Below are 14,131 nucleotides of genomic sequence, written 5' to 3' on the forward strand. Positions count from 1 at the left end.
CTTAACTTCTCTGTCTTGGATTTCACTGTAAGCGTTTGAAGAGTGGGTTTTTCGCATTCACAATAGTGAACAGAAACAATTTTTTAAGCCATTCATTTACTAATACTAAACAAAGTAATATCGTTTTATAGTAAATGTGTTAGTTTATAGTGAAGGTACTTTAATTGCATCCCGGGGGTAATTCTAAAAATAATAAACTGTCAAAGTAGTATTAAAGCATTAATCTAGCCTTTGTCAGGCATGGTGGCTTAAAACACAAGTTTCTAATTCTTATTTCAAAAAACATCAGCAGGCGTAAACCCACGGTGTGTTAACCTTTTAAAAAATACTACAAAGCTTGTATTTTTTAAAATACGATTCTTAAGCACTGAACAATACAATAATAAAGCAACTATGTGTACAATTGTTCTTTCATAATCAAGGTTTTTAATATCATTTACAATATATGAAGAGAAAAACAAAACACTGGTCAAAAGATTGGCTGTTTGTAGTGTTCTTTTTTAAAAAAAATTGTTGCAATAACATGACATTATATTACAAAGTATACATGTGGCATTATCCAATGAACTACTGCTTAAATACATATGTTAATTAATTTAAATGTATGAACTTTTTTTTTAAAAAAAGGCTAGAATTAAGACTGAACAAAACAATAGCAGTTTGCATGGAAGAGTTTTCAGAGGATGCTCTACCTTACAAGAACAAAAGTGTTTTTCACACTATACATATGGGGAAGAAAAAGAATTAAATTTTTCCCTGAAGATGCCAAATAAATCCATAATTTTTGGGGAGCTATGGCAGAATGTTTGGGCAAATCAGTAGAGAGCTAGTGTGGAGTAGTGGTTAACAGCGGTAGTCTCGTAATCTGGTGAACTGGGTTCGTGTCTCCGTTCCTCCACATGCAGCTGCTGGGTGACCTTGGGCTAGTCACACTTCTCTGAAGTCTCTCAGCCCCACTCACCTCACAGACTGTTTGTTGTGGGGGAGGAAGGGAAAGGAGAATGTTAGCTGCTTTGAGACTCCTTAAAGGGAGTGAAAGGCGGGATATCAATTCCAAACTCTTCTTCTTCTTCTTCTAGTCCCCACATTCATGTTTTTGACTCAGATGTGAGCCAGCAGGAATACTAGAGAGTTCTTGCAAGAGATTTATCATCTCTTCTGACAGACTTCCATATACTTAGCCATGCAGAATGTACTGTCCATGCTAGACTCACTCTCATTACTGTCATTAGCACAAACAGGGACAGCTCAAGAGTACTTTGTTTTGTTTTGCTGCCATAAGTGGAGCAAAGTGATTACCGTCCCACACAAACTAAGCATGTGACCCACACCCTCCTTTCCTGTGGCATTGCGATGGATTCTGGGCTGCACTTGGGAGTCCATGTTGAAAGCGAACCAAAATGTACTCATTTTGAGTTCATGGCGCACGCCTCCATTGTCTCCTGAGAACTCAATGAGTTCATATACTAATTTGAGCATGATAGGCGTTATGTTGCCACTGGTGGTTCCCAGGTCTGCCTGTATGCTTCAGCCACCCGATCAGAGGACCGACAAAGGCTGAAGTGCATCTGATGATCCCTTAAACAAAACCCATTCACAGTGCTCTGATAAAGGAGTCTTCTTGCTAGCCACACAAGTGCCAAGCGTTCAAAAATCAGAAGGGATTAGAGCTTTAGAGGCAGGTCGTAAATACTAATCTGTAAATGGAGCACATTTCTTGTTTCTTGTTTTTTAATGTGGTTGCCATCCTCCTGGTTGGTTTGGGGAGAAGAAAGACAGTGGTGCAGCAATCGCTCAGCAGTCTTACAGGAAGGCAAAGATGACGAATGTGCTGCTTTAACTGCACATATAAAACAAATGCCTCTGAAATGTTTCCATAAATGGAATCAAGTCGCTCTAATTAATAACTGTGGTCTTTAGAGGGCATGTTACCTGCACCGTATGCTTCAGGTAATTTTTTCCTCATAATATTGAAAAACTGCATTTTCCTAGTTCACATTTTGTCAACACATTACAAGCAGTGTCATGGGGAGGGCATGTGATCGACCAAGCCAACAGGCCGAGAGACAGCTAACCCAAACTATGCACTCCAGCAAGTATTGTATGCATGTATCTGTTGTTCTTTTGAGTGGTTTGAGTAGGCAGCGAACAGGTCCCAGGTAGGGTGATGAATGAATGGCGGCAAGATGTATGTTTCCTTCCTGGACTCTCCAGGTCAGCCTGCTGTCTTCAGGCATGGCAAAGAATGCTGTCCCGTTGCCAACACTGAAAGTGCCGATCTAGTCGGCTTCTGTGACCACAACAGTCTTTTGATGGGAGATAAAAGTAATAATTGTTAATGGGTTGTAGCCAGTGTTGCAGAGTAGAGTCTACTCAGCGTAGACTCATTGAAATTAATGGACAGGATCAGCTTAGATACATCAATTTCAATGGACCAACTCTCAGTATCACTGCGTAGGCTCCCATTTACTCTGCATCCACAAACCATATCTGTCCGGATGTTCCTTTGGAAATACTGCATTTTGATGTGTTTCCAAAACCAGCTTTGATCCAAATTGAGAAAAAGAACAACTTAGCTGTGTTTTAAACTCTTCCTATCTCTCTTTTTTTGGTAACATCTGTTATTTTTTCACTTGCTTGCTTCATATGTTGTCAGTAAAAATGTGGAAGTCATGATTATCGTCAGTATCCCTCACAGCTAGAATGAAATGTTCTCTTTCTGCTTCATTAATATTGCCCAAATGCCAGATTTCTGCCTTTTTTTTGTGGGGATTGGCCTGTTTGTCCTATATCTAGAATGCAGAAGGTTATTGTTAGAAGATAAGCAGGTGAATTAACCATTGATGTTGTGGCTGACAATATTAGATCTTATAATAGTGTTGCCAGATAAGATGTGCCAGATCTTCTTTGGGAACACTATTACAGGACCTATAGGTGCCACAAAATTCTTCCTTGTTTTTAATAGCTGTCATTTCTCAAGGCCAAAGGGGGGCAACAAACCCTTTAGCTGCCCATAAAACTCTGTTAACTTTGCAGAATACAAGACAGTGTGCCTAACAAATGTTTTCAAAAAGATTTACAATACTGTATTTAAAAAAACTTGGAAATAGCATATCTACTGGGGCATGTTGCCACTTCTCTTAAAGGAATTTCAGAGGAAAACTGCAGCCCGAAACACCTGAACTACAACTTATCAAGAAGTCAAACACCATTGATTTGGGCCTGAATAGAGACAATGGTTTCTTTTCCCACTGCCAATGTTAATTAACTCAGCATTGCTAATTGATTGTTTTATTGCATATCACCGCTTTTGTAAAGAGTCACTGTGCTTGCTTACATACATTCTAGCTCTGACTGAATTACTACTATCTGTGCATCTTGCATTTCAATTCTCTCTGATCTCACTCCTTACAACTGCCTGCACCCCTTAAAACCATGTGTATAAATACCTGCAACTGAGGATTACCCTTCATGTCTCTGATGAAGTGGACTTTAATCCATGAAAGCTTTTGGCATAATAAAATGTGTTAGTGTTTCAGGTGTCGCAAGACTTTGTTATTTTTGCTGCAACAAACACAACTACCCCTTTGGAAATTTGTCAGCTAATTAAGGTAGAGTTAGAATTCCCAAAGGATGAGATCACAGAAAACTTGGTAAAGAACTGGACAGGCTATTGCCTTTTTTTAGTGATGGTTTCTGAGCTTCAATGATAGACAGTGCAGTCCTATACAAGTCCATTCTGAACTAAGGCCACTGAGTTCAATGGTTTTTACTTCTGAGACTGCCATTACTTCATGTGCTTTGAGAAGTGTGAGTAGAGTCTTACAGATATGTAAAAGCACTTTTACAACTCATCATGAATTAAAAACTACTTACATTAATGTATAAATTAATCCTCAGCTAGATGAAAATATCTCTGCCTAAGGTTTCATTCTGTGTTGTTTTAAAATCAAAACCTAGATTCTGTTGTACTGGTTTAAAAAATATTTTAGTTGTTATTAAGGATGTTTGTAAATTGCTTTGGAACATATATAGAATTATAGAGTTGTAGAGTTGGCATGGACCCAGCTTCTTACTCAAGGTGATTTGCAATCAACATTTTAAAATAAAATCAGCACAAATAATGTCAAACCATGAACAAAACACGCCCAGACTCAACCACAAACAAAATACCAGACTAAGGTCCTGCTTATAGCCTTCCCATAGGCATTTGGTTGGCCACTGTGCAAACAAGATATTAGATTCAATGGGTGTTTGGTTTGATCCAGCAACACACTTGTGGTGTTCTTAACAAGCAAGACCAAACCAGAAATGACCAAAGTACAAGAGCTCATTGATGAAAAGCTTGTACTATATCTTTCAGTAAATGGTTGCCATGGAAAGTCATGGGAACCACCTAATATGTGACATCACTCATGAGTTATGCATTTTTGTAGCCAGTGTTAATCAATTGGATTTCGTGGGGTCAGTTGTCTCCACCACTCTTCCACTGACAGCCATCCAGCTGGAAGATAGTAGTCAAGACGGAACTAACCACAGAATCAGATACCATTGCATCTCAGTATTCCTTAAATAATACGTTTGTTAAGGGTGTTGCTGTTAAGAGTTGTAATTTCCCAGCACTTTGGAACTTTGATTGGACATGAAAAACTCAACATGCTAAATCAAAAGGTGTCCTTTAGGATGGATGATAAGGACTATCAATGGCTCCTAGTCAAGATGTCTGTATACTATCTCCTGCATCAGAGGCAATATGCTTCTGAATATCAGTCGCTCAGAGGTGGGGGGACAGCAGGAGAGGACTACTCCTGGTTAGCTTTCCATCTAGTTGACCATGTGTCAGGAATGAGCCAGCTCCAAATGGAACTTTACAGCCATTTGGCACAGGCTGAGCAGAGGCCAGAGATGCCAGCGTCGAATCCCTCTGACCTTGGATGGCCGGTTGCCAAGGGAACAGCTGAGAGCGGGCTGGAACACAGCCAAAGTTCTCAGGAAGCTCAAAAAGGCACAAACAGACACAGAGACAGTCTTTCGGAAAAGGAAGAGGTTGGAGCTGATCCCATAAGTCCGAAGAGTTGGTGAATGGGAGGGCTGCTGAACACGAAGCAAAACAAGAGACGTAAGGGGCGAAGGTTCAATATCTTCTGTAGGAACCGGAAGCAGTCTTCAGAAGGGTCATCTTGAGTGAGAATGTCAACAGCTTTGTTAGAGCTGTCTGGAGCTATCTGTCTGTTTTTGCAAGAAATCCTCCTTTTTAATTACCTGTGCTTACAGTGTTATTAAGCTGGGAACCTGGACTCCTGACACCATGGTAGGAAATAGGAACCTGATCTAGATATGCCTTTCATCTGATCTAACAGGACTCTTCTTACATTCATTTGTCAGATGAAGATGGTGGTATATTATGCTATTTTTTCTAGAAAAAGAGGTGCTGGAACTCACCATGAACACCTCCCTTATTCTCTTAGAATGGCAATGGCGCCCACTTGAGAGGTGCCGGAACTGAGTTCCGGCGAGTTCCAGCTGGAAAAAAGCCCTGAAGATATATTTATTCATTTATACCCCACCTTTCCCTGATGGGCACTCAAGGTGGCTTACAGACAAAAATAAGAATGACTAAAAAATATAAAACATAGTGCATTGGAACAAAAAAGTCTTCACCTGCCAGTAGAAGGCCAACAAGGAGGGAGCCAGTTTGGCTTATCTAGGGAGGGAATTCCAAAATCTGGGAGCAGCCACTGAGAAGGCCCTATCCTGTGTCCCTACCAAGCATGCCTGTGAGGGTGGCAAGACTGAAGGAAGGGCCTCCCCAGAGATCTCAAAACCTAGGCAGATTCTTATGAGTGAATGAGGTCTTTCAGATAGCTTGGATCTAAGCGGCAGGTGCTTTTGCCAGTTCTGTGTAGCAGGGAGGGGAAAGGCCTTTCCTCAGTGCTCCAGAGCAACCACGTTCCTCAAAATCCGCTACTGATCATCCTTCTGACTCTGCACAAAACTGCTCGTTACATCCTTATTAAATCTGTGCCCATGAAGCCAAGTTTTGAAAAGCAGCAATGCCGAGGAGGATAATTACTTAATGACGGTTAATGCTTCTTGCAACACATGTGGTTGCTTTAATACATGGGAACAGGCAGCTGATCTGGGGATGCAAGAGAAAGAGGCTCAAGATAATTAGGCGCTTGCAACTTACACCAAATAGAAAGATCTCATCTCATTGCAATAGGTGTGGGATGAAGGCACGAACACCCTTTAATGGGAACTTAGGTGCATTAGTTAATTGTAGGTAGGCTCTGCTGTGCCTTCAACTTCTCAGTGATTGCAGTGGCCTAATGAGCTGAGGAGGGGAGGTGTCTGTGGGTCTGTGACATGTTATAATCTATATAGGCTATACCTTTGTGCCCACCTTCCCTTTTCCACATTGATATTTGTGGCAAGCAGTGTGTTCCAAGCACAGAGGTAAGGGATGGGAGAATCCAGCAGTTTTTACTGTCTCAGTTTCTCTCTTTTTCTAATCTCCACATTTCTGAAGGAATTTGAAAATTCTTCAGCATTTTACAGCAAATTTGTCCTAGTAAACACATTCTTGCATGCAGCTGTGAATAACGTACACATTTTTGCAAGCCGTTTTTCCTAACATAATGCATTTTGATACATCATTTTCTCTTACATATTCATTTTTAAGCACACTTTCCCCTAATATATACACATTTTGACGACTGTGACGCAAAATATAAATCAGTGGAATTTTGAAGGATGGCTATGCTTTGGTTTGTTATTTTTCAGTGTTTTAAAATTTGTTTGTTTTGGTAGATTCGGCTTTAAATGTACTGTATTTTTTGGTGTATAAAACTAGATTTCCCCCCTAAAAAATAATGTCAAAACTCAGGGGGCGTCTAATACACGGATACATCTCCCCTCATTTTCTTAAATCTGAGTCCGCAAAAATTGGGGGTGCCTTATACATGGGGGCGTCTTATAGATGGGAAAATACGGTAAACTAAAATTTCTTCCCCCATCCCTATTCAGAAGTAAAACCCTATTCAGACTTAAACTGGGCTTACTCCAGTATAAGTCTGCATAGGATTATCCATTTTTTTTTTGCTGTCCACAGCAATTTTAAAAACAAAAATTAAACCCAGCGGTTCCCTTCCTAAAAATGCAACAGGAAAACAGTACAAAATTCCTGCCAGAGGCATCTCATCGCTTTCTGTATCTCCTGAGCAACACACTGTACACGGCAGTGTCCGTCATCCGAGAAGGCTGCACACAAAGTGAAGCACAGAGTGTGGCCAGTAAATGAGCACAGCTACTACTTTGCTGCAAGTAACATTTAGAAAGACACTTGGTGTGCTTGGAGCTACATAGAAGCTGCTTGCTGGAGTAGTACCCGCTTTGGGGTTGCTTGGTTTTAGACACCAGCTGAAAACCTGCCTCTCGCATCAGGCCTTTTAATATAGAGCAGGATCCTCAAGCCTGGCTGGAAGCCCAATGAGACAATCTAAGCTTCTCTATTTAGCGTCCAGGGGGAATTTTGAAAAATGGCCAAAATGTCTGGGTTTTTGCCAACAGAACGAGAAAGTGTGTGGCAACCCTAGGTTATGCCTGTGTGTGTGTGTGTGTGTGTGTGTAGGAACTAGCCTACTGTACAAAAAAATTAAACGTGTTGGTCTGCTCACTTTTACCTTAGCCACCACACTCATGTAGCCCTTGGGAAGAGGTTACTCAGAAGCTAATGTAGCCCTTGCAGTGAAAAAGTTTTCCCAAGAAGATAAAGTCCCTACCAGAGAAGAATGGCAGATTTAAGTTGATGGATTATGCCGAAATGGCAAAAATGACTGGAAGAATCAGAAATCAGGAAGAGCAAATTTTTTTAAATAAGGAATGGGGGAAATTTATAATTTATCTTAAAAACCATTGTAAACAGCTAAAACTGTTAGTAGGGTTGAAATAACACTTGTAGTTTAATGGTGAATTTTGGACATAATGGAGATGTAAAAGATTTGGAGTATCATAAATGTTATGTACTGAAGTTCTCACCCTGGGCCAGCAGGGGGATACTGTAGATAGTTATGCAAATGAAGGATCGAAAAGTGACGTTCAGTGATTGGATAGTTTTAGAAAATGGCAACAGTTACATTGTTCTGGAGCTCTATATAAGCAGACTGACTGAGCTCCTCACTTAGTTCTGTTCCAGCTTACAATAAAGAGCTGCTTTGGAAGAATCGCTGTGTCGTCTGATATGTTCACCCACAACTTAACACTAAAAGATGCAGAAGGAAATGATTAACAATAGGACCTACAAAGGGGAAGAGGGAAGTCCAGGAGATTCTTTGGAATCTTGCCTTTATGTTGTATGTTGGATATGAGATTGTAAAACTTTAATCTGAAAACCAAATAATTTTTTTTTTTTAAAAAAAGAACAAAAGTAAAGAAAACGTTTCCCCATTCCTGCTGTAGAGTGGACTGCAGAAAATGGTTAGGTGTGTTCTATCTACAGTGGTACCTCAGGTTACATACGCTTCAGGTTACAGATTCTGCTAACCCAGAAATAGTGCTTCAGGTTAAGAACTTTGCTTCAGGATGAGAACAGAAATCGTGCTCCAGCGGCTTGGCGGCAGCAGGAGGCCCCATTAGCTAAAGTGGTGCTTCAGGTTAAGAACAGTTTCAGGTTAAGAATGGACCCCCGGAACGAATTAAGTACTTAACCCGAGGTACCACTGTAATGTATTACCGATTTATGTTTCCTCCTTTTTATTACCGTTGTTTAATGCGTTTGTCGCTGTCGCTCACCCTGGGGTCCTAGAATTATGGGTGGGGCAAACGTTTTTAACATGAAGTAAATAAAGACTAAAAGAGACAACAACATGCAAATGGTGAAGACGGGGCGTGCTGGGTTGGAAGATTTAGGACAGAGAAAAGAAAGCACTTCTTCACACAACACGTGGTCAAACTATGGAACCTGTTTCCCCCAGAAGGCAGATTAGACAGATTCATGGAGGAAGGGGCGCTCAGTGGCTAGCAGCCATGATGGCTATGCTCGGCCTCCATAGTTGGAGGCTGCAATGATTCCTAATGCTAGTTGCTGGAAACCACAGGAGGGGAGACAGTGCTTGTGCGCATGTTATGCTCCCTGGTTCCCCACAGGCAGGGCTTTTCCCTATCTTTATAGAACTCATTTCCGGCACCTCTGAAGTGGGCACGATGGCCATTCTAAGAGAATGAGGGAGGTGTTCCTGGTGAGTTCCAGCACCTCTTTTTCTAGAAAACTCAGCACTCCTCACAGGCATCTGGTTGGCCACTGTGAGAACAGGATGGATGATCCAGCAGGCTCATCTTATGTTCTCATGTATTATACAGTGGTACCTCAGGTTACAGATGCTTCAGGTTACAGACGCTTCAGGTTACAGACTCCGCTAACCCAGAAATAGTACCTCGGGTTAAGTACTTTGCTTCAGGATGAGAACAGAAATTGTGCGGTGGTGGTGCAGCGGCAGCAGCGGGAGGCCCCATTAGCTAAAGTGGTACCTCAGGTTAAGAACAGTTTCAGGTTAATAACGGACCTCCAGAATGAATTAAGTTCTTAACCCGAGGTACCACTGTATATAAATGATCTGTCATAGTTGCATTTGATGATTGCAATGTGTAATATTATTATGATGACCCTCATATCCCAGCTTTCCCCCAAGGAGCTCAGCATAGCATTCGTGATTCGCCCTTTAGACATTTCATCCTCACCAATAATCCCACAAGATAGGTTAGGCTGAGAGACTATGCTTGGCTCAAGGTCACCCAGTCGGCTTCATATGGCTCAGTGTGGATTTGAACTCTGAACTCCCATGTCCCAATCCACTATATACTGTCGTGCTGTAAACCACTCCGGGTGTTCAGTAGCAAAAGAGCACCATGTAAAGTGGTAACCATTATTCCAATGTTATCAGTGCAGTCCTACTGGGGTGGTGGGGGTCCTTGCTGGAGAAACCACCAGTCCTTAAGCCTTGTTGGCTTGTGCTAGTCCAGGCTAGAAGGCAGAGGAGAGGAACAGTTTGTTCCCCACCTCACAGCAGATGAGTGTTTCCTAATTGCTCTCCTATTAATATTGGAGAGGCAAGGAGAAAGAAATTTTACCAGCTTCAGAGCAAGCATCGTTGTTGTTTTAAGCCAATTTGGTGGAGGTATGTCATGGAAATCAGTGCCCACTCAAACAATAGTGGCTACATTTCATAACTTGCTGCAAAAGCTTGGGCAAATTAATGTGTCTTTAACCAACACCGAAATCAAGTAAAGTTGGTCCCATGCACACTTCTGAGAGGTGTGGGAGATGCGATTACAAATCTCCCAGGTCACATCCAGCTTAGACCTGAGTGACTGCCAAGGCATAATTTGAAGCCAGTCTCACCACTACAAACTCCTCAGCTTCGAAACACATTAATTTTCTCCATTTTTATATTCCATATTTCTTCCATCATGGAACCCAAAGCAGCAACTACCTGGTTCCCTAGCAGTCACCCACCCACCCACCCACCCACCCACCCACCAGGCAGTGGCCAGGCTGCTGAGGTCACCCTCTGCTCAACCAATTAGGATTATTAGGGGTGAAAGTCTCCAGTCTCAAATGATTTGAAATTGCTCTCTTTTGGCCTTCAGATCTGCCTTTTAAAAAAAAGAAGCCCAAACAAACAATAGCAACTTAGTTCTAAGAGTTAGGAATTAAAAGGAGACAGAGAAATAGCAATTCCCCCTTCCAAACTGAAGAGGGAAGATGAACTTTCATTTCAATCTGGAATGCAAAATATATGCATTTTTTAAAAAATAATGAAAAAATGGGTGGGGTAATGTAACTGTTTGTTTATTGGGCTCTTCTATTCACTCACCAGACCTGTTTCTCTTTCTCTCTCTCTCTCTCTCTCTCTCTCTCTCTCTCTCTCTCTCTCTCTCTCTCTCTCTCTCTCTCTCTCTCACACACACACACACACACACACACACACACATACACTTGTGGAAAGCAACCCTGCCTTTAAATAATGACATCTACATAACCGGTTATTCAACATATAAAATTATGTGTTAACCTTTGTCTCTAATTATAAGTTACCCAAGCATACTGAGACATTGATAGGAATATGATAATTTTAGAGTTTGGAGACAGGCTGTCTTCTCGCTTCAGTTCACTTTTCTAATTAAGATCATTATACTCAGCACACTCAGGTTGATGCACAACTCAGATAAACACATGCCCAGTGGATTCCATCAGGCTTCATTTCTAACGAACAACGTTCCACCGCTAATTCGTATTTTTATGTTGTGGACTGCACTGTGTTTTTCAGACACAAATAATAATAATAATAATAATAATAATAATACCAATACCACCTCTTGAGTTCTTGTTCTTCCCAAACCCACTTACCTGAATAATACCATCTAACCCTATAACGAAACAATTTATCTTAACTGCAATGAAGTGATGCTCTTCAGTTTATATTATTAAATGTCATGGCATTTGCTTTCAGGACACAGTCAACCTTTGCAGAATAAACTTTAAACAGAGCTTCTGCCAAAGAGTCTTCAAACAGCATGGGCAATCATCTTGTGCCAACCTCTTTGTGAGAAGGGTTACAAGTACTTCGTTTTCACTAGAAACCCGTGTATATTGTTGCATGCAGTTTTTGGGGAGCAGGCTGTATGCCAAGACCCTTCTATTGCCTGGGCCCCTCTTCTAATTCTAGGAATGGCCAAGCTAGCTTGCTGGTGAGGTGATGGAGCATTAAGGAGAACAAAGGGAGTGGCTCTGTGCAAGAAGGCAAATGGGTGGTGCCCCCTCCCACAACTCCCAGATTGTTAGGAAGACAAAGCCAGAGTTTAGAGTGGAAAGTTTTGACTGATGTGAGCTAGAAGCAAAGCAACAATCTGGAGAGGGGTGGTGGTGTTTGATTTCTGTTTGAATCCAAGGCTGCAGCTATGGGGGAAGCAAGGCTCTGTTGGGGTGTTAATGCTGTGAACCTCTCCATCGTAGCCTCAAATTGTATATATGTGTAACAAAAATAATCATATATCTTAAAAAATGCCCCAATCTCCGAGTGGCGTGAGATTCCAGGGGTTCCAGGCCCTTACCCAGGATTTGTGTCTCCTTTGGAACCTCCTTCCCACAAATTATTTCTCATAGTCTGAGACGCACCTGCCAAACAGACCAAGCTAGACAGAGTGCATTCAACCAATTTTTAGAAACTCAAACCTACACCAATACCTAAAATGAAATGAACAGTTAAACCCATGTTGAATAAAAATAAATCAGTGCATACCCTCCAAGGCTGGATCCCAAGTCACAATTCTTATAAAATTTAACTTAAACATTAACATCCTTAAATCTTCACTTTATGAAATTAAACATATTAATTCATCATTTAACATAAATAAAATCCTAAGCCAATTAAGTATCTGCAAGCTGTTTTCAGTTAATTTAACTTATCATATTTAACTAAATAATCATTAAATTTAATCCACTCTTCCTGATACTCCTCCTCCTTCTGGTCGCGGCCTCTTCCGGTTAGGTCGGCTAGCTCCGAAAAATCCATCATCTTCATCTGCCATTCTTCTATTGTTGGTAATTCTTGGGTTTTCCACTTTTTAGCTAACAAAATACGCGCAGCAGTTGTGGCATACAAAAATAATTTAACATCTTCAGAATAGCCTTCCAAAATATACCACTAATCTTTTTGGAAATGTACTTGAGGAATACATGAAGAAATATATTATCCATGGCGAAATCGTCATCTTAAGTGTATTAACATTACTCTGTTCCACTGCTAGTGAGGTATGTCAAATTAACATCAAACTATGGAAAGTGAAAGCCCCGCTGGTATTTCTAGCAGTAAAACAGGGCCAAAGTGTTAAGAGTGAACATAGCGTGTACCTATATAATGTGAAGGAAACAGTCTGGTTTGTTCCGTCTTCATTATGAAAAGGGACGGCTTGCCACCTAGTGGAGATGGATTTTACTACAGTATGATGCACAAGTTACTGTAAATTAAAATCTTAATGACATTCTATATATAACTTGATGGGAAGATGCATTTGTTGTCTGGCGCCTTGCCTGCAGCTATAGCTTAATTTAAAAACCGACTTGGCTTTTATAGTTGCTGTTCCTGTTTTATTTGTTCTATTTCATTTTGATTTGAAATAATAATAATTATTAGGTTAATCTCTTGGATTCTTTGATGAAAGGATAAGAAGTCATTCTCTTGAAGAGTGCCCATATACATTTATATTTCCATAACCTTGTCAGTTATGAATATTAAATGTTTAGTATTAAATTTCATTGTTCCATAACAGCAGTGCACTAACTCATTTGCATACCCACTCTCTTGCTCCTAACAGTTTTAATAAATTGGAGCTTTTGGTAATAGATGGTGATGTGTTACTGGCCAATTGACCAAATGTCATTTTGAGTGTGAAAATGACCAACACTTACAAATACTCTCTGAGTTGTTTCTTCCTTTCCCCTTCCTATTGCACCCCAGTGTGCTCTCTTGAGAGTTGGAAAGCCCTCTGGAACAGAATTATCTGTAATCAATGACAATTGAAAAGCCCACCCTCCTTTCAGGATCAGAATTGCCTTTCTGTCCACATAGTGCACCTTTCGTTTAAAGTGATAGTACTGTATGCAAACCTAGACAGCATCTTAAAAAGTAGACACATCACCTTGCCAACAAAGGTCCGTATAGTAAAAGCTATGGTTTTCCCAGTAGTGATGTATGGAAGTGAGAGCTGGACCATAAAGAAGGCTGATCGCCGAAGAATTGATGCTTTTGAATTATGGTGCTGGAGGAGACTCTTGAGAGTCCCATGGACTGCAAGAAGATCAAACCTATCCATTCTGAAGGAAATCAGCCCTGAGTGCTCACTGGAAGGACAGATCCTGAAGCTGAGGCTCCAATACTTTGGCCACCTCATGAGAAGAGAAGACTCCCTGGAAAAGACCCTGATGTTGGGAAAGATGGAGGGCACAAGGAGAAGGGGACGACAGAGGACGAGATGGTTGGCTGGTGTTCTCGAAGCTACCAGCATGAGCTTGACCAAACTGCGGGAGGCAGTGGAAGACAGGAGTGCCTGGTGTGCTCTGGTCCATGGGGTCATA

Source organism: Podarcis melisellensis (assembly GCF_964234715.1).
Source record: "Podarcis melisellensis genome assembly, chromosome: 3".
Lineage (NCBI taxonomy): Eukaryota > Metazoa > Chordata > Lepidosauria > Squamata > Lacertidae > Podarcis > Podarcis melisellensis.